The following is an 11,753-nucleotide window of genomic DNA, read 5'->3' on the forward strand; positions in this document are numbered from 1 at the left end:
TACCGTCCCCTGTATTACTGACACTGTCCGACGTGCTCGGGGACGGTAAAGGGCTCGGAGTGTTTTTTACCGTCCCCTGTATTACTGACACTGTCCGACGTGCTCGGGGACGGTAAAGGGCTCGGAGTGTTTTTTACCGTCCCCTGTATTACTGACACTGTCCGACGTGCTCGGGGACGGTAAAGGGCTCGGAGTGTTTTTTACCGTCCCCTGTATTACTGACACTGTCCGACGTGCTCGGGGACGGTAAAGGGCTCGGAGTGTTTTTTACCGTCCCCTGTATTACTGACACTGTCCGACGTGCTCGGGGACGGTCGGGGCTCGGAGTGTTTTTTACCGACCCCTGTATTACTGACATTGTCCGACGTGCTTGGGGACAGTCGGGGCTCGGAGTGTTTTTTACCGTCCCCTGTATTACTGACACTGTCCGACGTGCTCGGGGACGGTAAAGGGCTCGGAGTGTTTTTTACCGTCCCCTGTATTACTGACACTGTCCGACGTGCTCAGGGACGGTAAAGGGCTTGGAGTGTTTTTTACCGACTTTAATTATGTGTACTGTAAAAAATGCATGCATTTATTGCAATTGGGTATTTTGTTTATGCATGGAAGTTCATTTATTTTTTGCACACAGAAAAAAACAATTAAGGGATGTGCAACAGGCACATCAGTCTCAACTGAAATGTCAAATGAGTCTCACATTGACAAAGATGATATGTGCAGTAAGAATGTGGTAATTTTTTGTAAAATGATTTAGCATTTTTTGAAAAGTGAACCCTGCACACACACACGCATATGGCAGATTCTACCGTAACTGGATCCAGGGTTTTTTCTAGAAAAATTTAGTATGAGGGCGCTCACCATGGCAAGGGAGCGAAGCGGGGGGGATGGTGCCGGTTGTCCCCCCCCCCGCCGTGCAAAGCCTTTGAAAAATGCTCCAATGGGACATTCTGATTATCGGTCGACCCCTAATTTCTTTAGTCTAGTCCATTTATTTCAAATGGCGAACCAAAAATTGTATACACTCACCGGCCATTTTAATAAGAATACACTCATTCTTACATTACGATGACATCGTGGCTCCGCCTCTAGGAGTCGCAGTAGCCACAAAAATTAATCAATAAGCACCTATAATCAGACAGACATTCTCAATGTCTCAGATGTGTCTTTCTGAAAAATAAAAAGGTTATTCCTGCTATAACAGCTGCTCGATCGTCAGGACTTCCTCAAAGCCTGTAGTCTGTCTGCTAAGAATAAAGACTAGTCTAAACACGGTCACGTTTATCATCACATATTAAATTAAATGTCAAATCCATAATCATCAGTTATTTTTAGACGATCAGTGTGCTGGTGTCTTTCAGTGGAGTTGGAAAGTCCAAAAGACAAGCGAGTTCCTGTTATTACGTGCATTATAACAGACAGAAATTCCTCACTGCTTCACTCGTCTGTTTTTTTTTTCCCTCTCAACTGAAGTTAAGACGAAAATATGCAGCTTGTCATGCTACTAAAAAAACAAAGCAGAAACTCATCCGTCCTGAAGACTTTCCCGTGGAGGAAAACTGTCGATTATGTCGTGCCTCTATGATACAAGCCCATGTGCATGAGCTGTTACTATAGAAACAGTAACATTAATAGAAATGACGAATTACAGATTTGAATGACCTCAGGCAGCGTTACGATTGAGAAGTCAACAGTTCAGTGGTGTAATCAGTGATTTATTCAGGAGTCACTGAGAAACTACGGAAACAGACTGGATTCGTTTATCAGGAGGATGTCTGTCATATATTTTTTTTTTTTAATGCTCACATCCAGACAACAGTAAAATGACCAGAAAAGGAGCAACTTTCTACTGGACTGTATTTTCAAACCTTTCAGACAAGTCTTTCAATATCTGATATTAAATGCTGAGAAATTAAACAATTATCAGCTTGAACAGAAAACAATTAAAGGAATCCTCCAGCGGATTTACTCTTAAATGTATGTTAAGCAAAAGTATTTGTAGATTTCAACAGTCAAACATTTATTTTCGGAGACCAAATAGTGTTCTAGAAAAATGCATTCTTAATAAAATACCAGATGGGCCTCCTGTGGAAGTGATGGATGCGATTGGTGGCGGAGTGGAAGCTTGGAGCAACTCGGCTGTTTATATCCTCTGCTTATATCGTAGTTTTGCTAGTAGAGTTTGAATGAATCGTCTAATGAGACGCTTTCATCTCCCAACAAAGAACACTGGATAATCTTGTCTTCAAAGACAACAATATCCCTCTTTCTGGTCAACTCACGCTCCGAGCACATAAATGAAAATGAAACTACCATGAAATAAAACTTTGGAAATTTCAAATGAGTGAGTTTCATGCAAAACGTTCTGAGTAACTCTCTTATCTGGAGTATAGTAGACCGTACCTGAAGCTCAATGGAATGAGCCATCTCTTGATCAACCGGTAATTATTCTTTAAAGGAGCACAGAGGGCAAATTTTTATCATCAAAATTCTATTTCTCATTTTATTAAATATCGGAATGCATTTTTGATCGCTATTTTGTCACTGCTATAGCAAGTTATGAGTGTTTGAAATATGCTCTGTAATATATATCAGTCCATATGTCAAAGCAATGGCCGTAAACGAGCTTCGTTGAGACCTGTGCGAGACATCGTAGGACGGAAATAAAACGTACAGTGGAAATCAAAGCGACCAACATCTGCCAACGTCGTCCAAAGAGGCGCGCGCCCTCTTTCGAATGCTGATGTAATCAAGCCGGAAGTTGTGTTTGTTTTGATAGCAATCAGGAAAGTTTGAAAAAAGTCGGCAGTAATCGTCGTTTAAACTCGTTTTTGTGCAACGTTTCGTTTGGAAAACAGTTTTCAAAATGGCGGCACTGACACCTGGCTGACACTTCACGTTTCGAAGTCTCGCACAAGTCTCGTGAAGATCGCGTGGATAAGCGACGCCTGCCGTGGACCAAACGAACTAAATTCAACATGGCTAAAAACCGAATAGACTGATAAGTATAATATTTAATTGCAAATAGTTGCCAATACAAGTCACGATATAAGGTTACTAAAACCAAAAATGTAACTGAATAACACGTTAATTAAGAAATAAAGCAAGTTTAAAAATGACTTCAGTTCCTCTTTAACGTCTGTGTTTTCTTTGTACCCATATACGCTGAAGAGCCTCAACGCATCGGAATACCGATTACAATTCACCAGGTAAGACACCGATAATATACCACAGACGGATCCAGACCGGCATGCAGAAGTGTGTGCACCACTTGGCAATGATCATGGGGTGTTTGTTTACTTTACCACTAGCCGGTTACATGGGCGATAGCCATGCTCAACCAAGAAAAAGGCCTGTGTGTTATGAACTTAAAAAAAAAAAAATTTAAAATTAATAAAAGGAATATTTTAGTTAACAAGTATTATATTTTACTCCAACCTTACCAAATGTGTGTAAATTTAAAATGAATGTTGGTTATTAAGAAAATGAAAGGTTTTATTTTTTTTCTATATTTAACAAAAGGAATATTGAACTTGATAAAGAATACGAAAAAATTTTTCCCTTTTTTGGTAATGAAATTTTCTTTTTCAAAAATATTTTGGCGAAATCAAATCGTGAACCCAATACCATGAATCGAATCAAATCATGAATTGGGCGAATTGTTATATGGCTAACAGTCAAGCGTCACCTTTTCCAGCATGAGGTGATTTGTGCATAGACAATTACAAACATGTGTATGTGTTATCAGACAAATGATGAGTTTGGTGAGAAACAGTCGATAAAACCTGTGTTATATTATAATAATAATAATAATAATTAGTGCTGTCAAAAATGTCGCGTTATTAACGCGTTAACTTGACTCAATTTTAACGGCGATAATTTTTTATCGCGAGATTAACGCTCTGTGACATGATGTAGGTTTTTCATAAGCTTTTGAAACTGCCAGGAACTTGGAACAGAGACTTTGCAAAAAAAACCGATAGCAGCTAGACTGTAATGCTCCGCACAGCCAGAGTCCTCTGCCCTCCCCAAAGAACCAGCGCGGGCAGGGCGCGCTAGTAGAGATGGGATTTATGCCTCTTTGATGGGATCCGCATCTTTGTGATCCGTTCTTTGAAAAGAGCCGTTCAAAAGACTGGCTCATTTGGCTCTTTTTAAATATTTATTCAGTTTTAAGAAGACAGCGTCTAAAGAAGCCAGATCCCTCTGAACTGTAAACTCAATGCTATCCCAGAAATCCTTCCTGTAATATGCAAATTTGGCCGCCTCTGATTGGACAGCGCGACGCATCAACAGGCAGAAAGTGTAAAAGTACAAAATGTGTTAAGTGAGCTGAAACAGTAAAGATCAGATTCAATGAGGAGTTCTCCTGGAAAAATCTGGTACGTTTTTTTATCTCACCCAAAGTCAAGAGTAAACAGGTGAACAAAAATATGCCTTGTTGGAGAGGCTGTGGAGTAATGAATGTGGATCACTCGCACGTTTTCCGGAAATGTGATAAAATCAGATTGTTTTGGAAAATGGTACACGATGCATTGTTGCAAATTCTTGGATATAAGATTCCAATGACTTGTACAGTATTGTATTTGTGTAACCTATGTGAAGAAAATATTAGACCGAAAGATAGATACCTGGTAAAAATATTACTAACAGCAGCTAAGAAAGCCATCACGAAGAAATGGGGAAGGGAAGACACCCCCACTCAAGATCAATGGACTCACCTGGTTGAGGAAATATACACAATGGAAAAAATGATACACCGCCTGAGGCTACAGGAAGCCCAATTCAAAGAGAAATGGAAGAGATGGACAATATTTATCACTGAACAACGACAAAACTAAAAAACTTGATTAAGGAAAAGAAAAAAGAATATGGACAGATTATACGTAAAGAGACTCCCATTTGTTGTATTTCTGAACGTGTTTTTACTTGTTGTAATTTATTATTGAGTTGTTCCTCCTTTGTAAAGAAAAATTTTCAATAAAAATTAAAGTAAAAAAAAAAGATCAGATTCAATGCAATATTTATCAAACAACTTAAAGTTAATATAATAGTGTACTTTATATTATAATCAAGCATGTCAAGCCTACCGTCACTGTGTAACCTGTCTCTCTGATTAGAGACTAACTCAAACAGTAGATCATTTCACTCATGGTTCTCTTGCTAGCCCCGCGCCGGTGCTCGGCTTAGGTTTCACTTTGCAGTGGCTGTGTCAAGACGTGTTATGCTTTGCAATAAAAAAAAAAAAAAAAAAACATTGGTACAAAGCAAGCCCATTCACTTTATGCTGGTAAGAGAATTACAATGGTTTTTTATGTGACAAAAATGTGCGATTAAATTGCGATTAATCGCGAGTTAACTATGACTGTTGCGACATTAATCATGATTAAATATTTTAATCGCTTGACAGCACTAATAATAATAAATAAATTATTTCAAAGCATTTCAGTCTCTCAGTTCTCTAACAATAAAAATATGAACAAATCATAAATAACAAAAAGCATACATATTAGTGTTTACATGTATTAAGAAATGATGAAAAATTAAGGCGTAGATTAATAATTAAATTGTAAAAAAGTTACAATAATGTAATAAGTAATAATGTTTATAATTAATATGCTCTGCGAGTTTATTTGTCAGGATCAGCCATGTTGACGTTTTTCTCCGTCGTCCTCTAAGAAAATTACAGGCCAAAGTACTGACTGTTTTTCAATTTCATTAAACTGAGCAGGCAGTTGATCGTTTTATTCAAATACACGTCGGTGATTTTCGACGCAGATGCTGCCTCACATTGGGGGGAAAAAAAAAATGTTTGACTGTTGCTACTTTGCTCCTAATACACGGACGCGTATTTCTTTTAAACTTTGCGATTATGATTTTATTGTATTTTCAATCTGTTGCTGCAAGTCTGGTTCACCCTAAACTGAAGAAGAAAAAAAAAAAAAAAGCCAGCATGTCTTCTCTACTCCAGCGACTCTTTGACCACTTGGACGCCATACTGTGAATGGAGTGCGATGGGCCGCGTTCACACCGGTCATTAACATGTGCCCTGGGTGATCTGATCCTGAGTGGATGGCGCCAATTACAGGTGTGAACGGGGTCAAATACATCTCAAAAATCTGATCACTCAAATCACGTTCAGAGGTGGTCCGGGATGCACATGACCACATCACGTTTGTAATATGAACACGAACGCATTTCAGCGCATCCCAAACACCCGACTCGACCGCATCATTGCCCTCGACTGTTTGGAAATGGTGTTAAACTGATGATAACTCTCCGCTATCCACTTGCAGCGTCCACCGCTGCATTCTCCAGGGTTTCACGGCAAAAACAGCAGAAACGAAAACGGCTGCTTTTCCGCTTCTTTCTTCGTCTTGTCTGCTGTTCGTTTACAAGTTTTATTAACTGACCGTGTGAACAAAGCGTCTGAAACAGCACGTACATGCACAAAAGATTTGCCAAAATGCCAATTTCTACCTGAAAACAAATACAGTGGAAGGCTGCTGAAATAAACATGACGCTCGTCCTCCAATCAAAACGACATACGAAATCTGAACACGAACGGTCACAGGAGACGCGCTGTGATGGGATCGCTCGAGACAGATGTTTATACCTGGTGTGCCCAGATATGAACAGACCATGTGACCCAAACATCCAGGTTGATAGAAAATCCAACCCGCTGGAAAGTCGTCCCTCCTGTGGTCCTTTTATTGCTGTCCGGATGTGAGAGAGTTTCATCACTGAAGAGACTTGGATGAAAATTTATCACAGACATCGGCCTGATAAACGAATCCAATCCGAATAGGGCCACGGACCATCAGGACAGAAATAAAATCACACTGGAGCATCTGTAAAACAGGAAATTACTGCAGGACCCCAGAGAAATTTAATCTCATCCTAATAGGAGTGAGGTGACGCTTTGAACGAGTGTCGTTTTTAAATGATGGACTTTAGGTGATCACGTACACTCGCACCGGATTTAATGATAAAGGTTGGTGTGCGCGCGCGCACGCACGCGAGAGAGAGAGATGCAGTGTCAAGAACTACAGAGAGCCATAATAAAATTGTACAGTCTCCCCCCCCCCCCCATTTGTCTGTCTCACTCTAGCTCTCTCTCTCCACCTGTCTGTCTCACTCTCTCCACCTCTGTCTGCTCATCTCTCTCCCCCCTCCTCTGTCTGTCTTTCGCTACCTGTCTCTCTCTCTCTAGCTCTCACTCTCTCCACCTGTGTCTCAATCTCTTCCTTCACCTCTACCTGTCTGACTCTCAATCTCTCTTCACCTCCATCTGTTTCTCTCTCCCCCTCTCTACCTCTGTCTGTCTCACTCTCTCCACCTGTCTGTCTCTCTTTCTACCTGTCTCTCCCTCTCTCCACCTGTCTGTCTTTTTCTCTCTCCCTCCCTCTACTTGTCTCTCAATCTCTCTCTTCACCTCAATCTGTTTCTCTCTTCCTCTGTCTCACTCTATCCACCTGTCTGTCTCTCTCTCCCTCTACCTGTCTCACTCTCTCCACCTCTGTCTCTCTCTCTCTCCACCTCTGTCTCTCTCTCTCTCCACCTCTGTCTCTCTCCCCCTCCACCTGTCTCTCTCTCAATCTCTCTCTTCACCTCCATCTGTCTCACTCTCTCCACCTGTCTGTCTTTCTTTCTACCTGTCTCTCCCTCTCTCCACCTGTCTGTCTTTTTCTCTGTGTCTCTCTCCACCTGTCAGTCCTTTTCTCTCTCCCTCCCTCTACTTGTCTCTCAATCTCTCTCTTCATCTCCATCTGTTTCTCTCTTCCTCTGTCTCACTCTATCCACCTGTCTGTCTCTCTCTCCCTCTACCTGTCTCACTCTCTCCACCTCTGTCTCTCTCCACCTCTGTCTCTCTCTCTCCACCTGTCAGTCTTTTTCTCTCTCCCTCCCTCTACTTGTCTCTCAATCTCTCTCTTCACCACCATCTGTTTCTCTCTTCCTCTGTCTCACTCTATCCACCTGTCTGTCTCTCTCTCCCTCTACCTGTCTCTCTCTCCACCTCTGTCTCTCCCTCTCCACCTCTGTCTCTCTCCACCTCTGTCTCTCTCCACCTCTGTCTCTCTCCACCTCTGTCTCTCTCCCCCTCCACCTCTGTCTCTCTCCCCCTCCACCTCTGTCTCTCTCCCCCTCCACCTCTGTCTCTCTCCCCCTCCACCTCTGTCTCTCTCCCCCTCCACCTCTGTCTCTCTCTCTCAATCTCTTTCTTCACCTCCATCTGTTTCTCTCTCCCCCTCTCTACCTGTCTGTCTCCCTCTCTCCACCTGTCTGTGTCTTTTTCTCTCCATGTCTCTCTCTACCTGTCTGTCTTTTTCTCTCTCTCCCCCTCTACTTGTCTCTCAATCTCTCTTCACCTCAATCTGTTTCTCTCTTCCTCTCTGTTTCACTCTCTCCACCTGTCTGTCTCTCTCTCTCTCCCTCCTTCTACCTGTCTCACTTTCTCCCTACCTCTGTCTGTCTCTCTACCTCTCCACCTGTCTCTCTCTCTCTCCCTCTCCTTCTCTCCCTACTGTAGGTCATGACCTGCTCTCTGCTGGTCGCGTGCCAGTGTTATGATTCTGTACGGATTCGGTTCGATGGCCGACTTCCAAACGCCTCCCTATTGGTCAGTCAGTGCACGAGCTCGGATGCAGAGCCCATTATTCCGGATGGGATGTAGTGAGTGCACTCAGAGAGAGAGCAGCCAGCCGTTTGGGATTCGACCAATGACTTGCACATAGCTTAAGTTTTACTCGGTGTGAACAGCTGCATTTTGTTTCTCAATCCCTCACACACACACACACACACACACAGAGCTGTTTAACGACGAGAAAATAAACAAGCAAAACAGAACCCAATTGTGCTCACCAGCACGCGCTCAGGATCGCAGTAAAGACGGACAGGAACCGGCCCATCAGGGCCCCGAGTGTCTGTGGAAGCCCCGGGATACGGAATTGCTCTTTTAGACGCTATAAACATTTCACCAAGTAGAAATGTGATCTGTAAGCGGAAAGCGTTCGGAACCGGTCCGTTAAAAGCACACAGCAGTAATAAAGGTGGCGGCTACACCATTAGCTCCATCACTCAGCTCCAGCCGTCTCACCTTCAGATCAGAGGGCTTTCAGGAGCTGTTAGTCCCCGGGCCTGGTGTTTACTGTGTAAAAACACGAGTGGGACAGTAAAGAGAGAGAGAGAGAGAATGAGTCCCTCAGTCCCGCTGTGTGTCCGTTCCCTCTGCGCACAGGATGCTAAGCTAGCGTTAGCATTAGCAGGCTAGCCAAGCACTTCAAAACATTGGGAGCTGTAATTCCCGTGAAGTCAACAACAACAACAAACCGTTTTACAACACAGAGAGTTAAAGTTATTTTAATATCAACACACACCAAGTGTTTTTCGGTGTCAGAGTGAAAGCTAGCTCGTTAGCACTCCGCTAGTGTGAACGGTATCAATGGACCACTTACCGCTAACGCCGAGGCTGAGGTCGGGAAAACCGGGCCGTTTAACCGACTGGGTCTCACTTCACTGGATTAACAGCCTTCTGTTCCGTTTCCCATCCATACCTGACGCATCATGAGCCCAGAGCGCGGTGTAGTGACGACTGTTTTAGAGTAAAAATCAGCTAGTGGCCATATTTAATCCTCGCCATCCCAAAAACACAGCGCCTCATCCCAGCTCCACTACTCTCCCTGTGTGAGAGCGCTGAACGCTTCCACACACTGCCGCCTGTCTGTCAGCCAAAACACGAGCAACACTGACACCTGCTGGCCAACTCGCACTTATACCATACATCAGCAAGTGATGCAACCTGGACACATCTTCAGTGTCTTCGAGTGTTTCGGGTCTTTCAAACATCATACACTACCGTTCAAAAGTTTGGGGTCACTTTGAAATGTCCTTATTTTTGAAAGAAAAGCACTGTTCTTTTCAATGAAGATCACTTTAAACTAATCAGAAATACACTCTAGGGGTGGTGTAGTGGTTAGCGCTGTCGCCTCACAGCAAGAAGGTCCGGGTTCGAGCCCCGTGGCCGGCGAGGGCCTTTCTGTGCGGAGTTTGCATGTTCTCCCCGTGTCCGCGTGGGTTTCCTCCGGGTGCTCCGGTTTCCCCCACAGCCCAAAGACATGCAGGTTAGGTTAACTAGTGACTCTAAATTGACCGTAGGTGTGAATGTGAGTGTGAATGGTTGTCTGTGTCTATGTGTCAGCCCTGTGATGACCTGGCGACTTGTCCAGGGTGTACCCCGTCTTTCGCCCGTAGTCAGCTGGGATAGGCTCCAGCTTGCCTGCGACCCTGTAGAAGGATAAAGCGGCTAGAGATGATGAGATGAGAAATCCACTCTATACATTGCTAATGTGGTAAATGACTATTCTAGCTGCAAATGTCTGGTTTTTGGTGCAATATCTCCATAGGTGTATAGAGGCCCATTTCCAGCAACTCTCACTCCAGTGTTCTAATGGTACAATGTGTTTGCTCATTGCCTCAGAAGGCTAATGGATGATTAGAAAACCCTTGTACAATCATGTTAGCACAGCTGAAAACAGTTGAGCTCTTTAGAGAAGCTATAAAACTGACCTTCCTTTGAGCAGATTGAGTTTCTGGAGCATCACATTTGTGGGGTCGATTAAATGCTCAAAATGGCCAGAAAAATGTCTTGACTATATTTTCTATTCATTTTACAACTTATGGTGGTAAATAAAAGTGTGACTTTTCATGGAAAACACAAAATTGTCTGGGTGACCCCAAACTTTTGAACGGTAGTGTACACTTTCACCCAGGCGATCCAGCCAGGGGTGATCAAGCCCCAGCTTGTGTCCAGGTAGCGCTACCTTGCCCACGGATCTCCTCTTTTGATCCACAGCCACCGTGAGGCAACTTCAGCTGCCTCAGTGGCTTCCTTTATGGCCCTTTGCCTCCTTACCCCTGTGATGCCCAACATGTTATAAGCCCTACAGAGGGACTGGCCTGCAAACCCTCTACATCCAACCTCAATGGGTTCACATCTTGTCCCCCACCCATTGCGACGGCACTCCTCCACTAGTTGAGCATACTTAGCTCTCTTCCTCTCATTAGCTTCCTCAATGCGCTCCTCCCACGGGACAGTGAGCTCCAAAAGGACCACCTGTTTGATGGTTTCTGAGGTGAGGACTAGATCTGGTCTTAGCGTTGTTGTAGCTACCTTTTCCGGGAACTTAAGTTGCCTTCCCAAGTCAGCTCTCAACTCCCAGTCTTGAGCTGTTGCCAACAAACCAGAATACTTGGTCCTGGCCACAGCTAGTGGTTTCTCCCCGGCTCTCACAAAAGCGATGGTCTGCTTTGCAGGGCGGAGGTACTTGCACTGGTTGATTCCGTTGCAGATGGTATTCGCAATTGCCCTTAGCACTTGGTCATGGCGCCAGCGGTAGCGTCCCTCGCCCAAAGCTCTTGGGCAGCTGCTAAGGATATATGCCCAAAGCTCTTGGGCAGCTGCTAAGGATATTAAGGAAAGCAGAATAGCTTTCATTAAGATTTTATTTAACCTTTATTTAACCAGGTAAAGCTTATTGAGATACAACATCTCTTTTTCAAAAGCAACCTAAATAAGAACAAACTACAGTAAAAGAATGGTGATGTATGCATGGAACTTACTCCCCAAACACTTTGGGCAAACTATTAGGAAAAAAGATTTCAAATTGTTAGTCAAGAAACATCTCTTAAAGGGATACATATAAAACTACTTGAATTATTAAATAAATATAGAACGCTAAAAATATAGAATAAAATCA

The 11,753-nt window shown here is 43.4% G+C and overlaps 1 protein-coding gene across 1 annotated transcript in view; it reads right to left on the minus strand.

The window, feature by feature from the left end:
* The window catches only part of wdfy3 (WD repeat and FYVE domain containing 3), a 306,723-nt gene extending 297,035 nt beyond the window's left edge, over positions 1–9,688 (minus strand). The window contains exon 1 of the mRNA XM_060907259.1: positions 9,453–9,688. The gene's annotated coding sequence lies outside the window, so the exon portion shown is untranslated. The remainder of the gene's footprint in view (positions 1–9,452) is intronic.
* Between the last annotated feature and the right edge of the window lie 2,065 nt (positions 9,689–11,753).

The sequence above is a fragment of the Neoarius graeffei genome, chromosome 24 (genome assembly GCF_027579695.1).
Source record: "Neoarius graeffei isolate fNeoGra1 chromosome 24, fNeoGra1.pri, whole genome shotgun sequence".
NCBI lineage: Eukaryota > Metazoa > Chordata > Actinopteri > Siluriformes > Ariidae > Neoarius > Neoarius graeffei.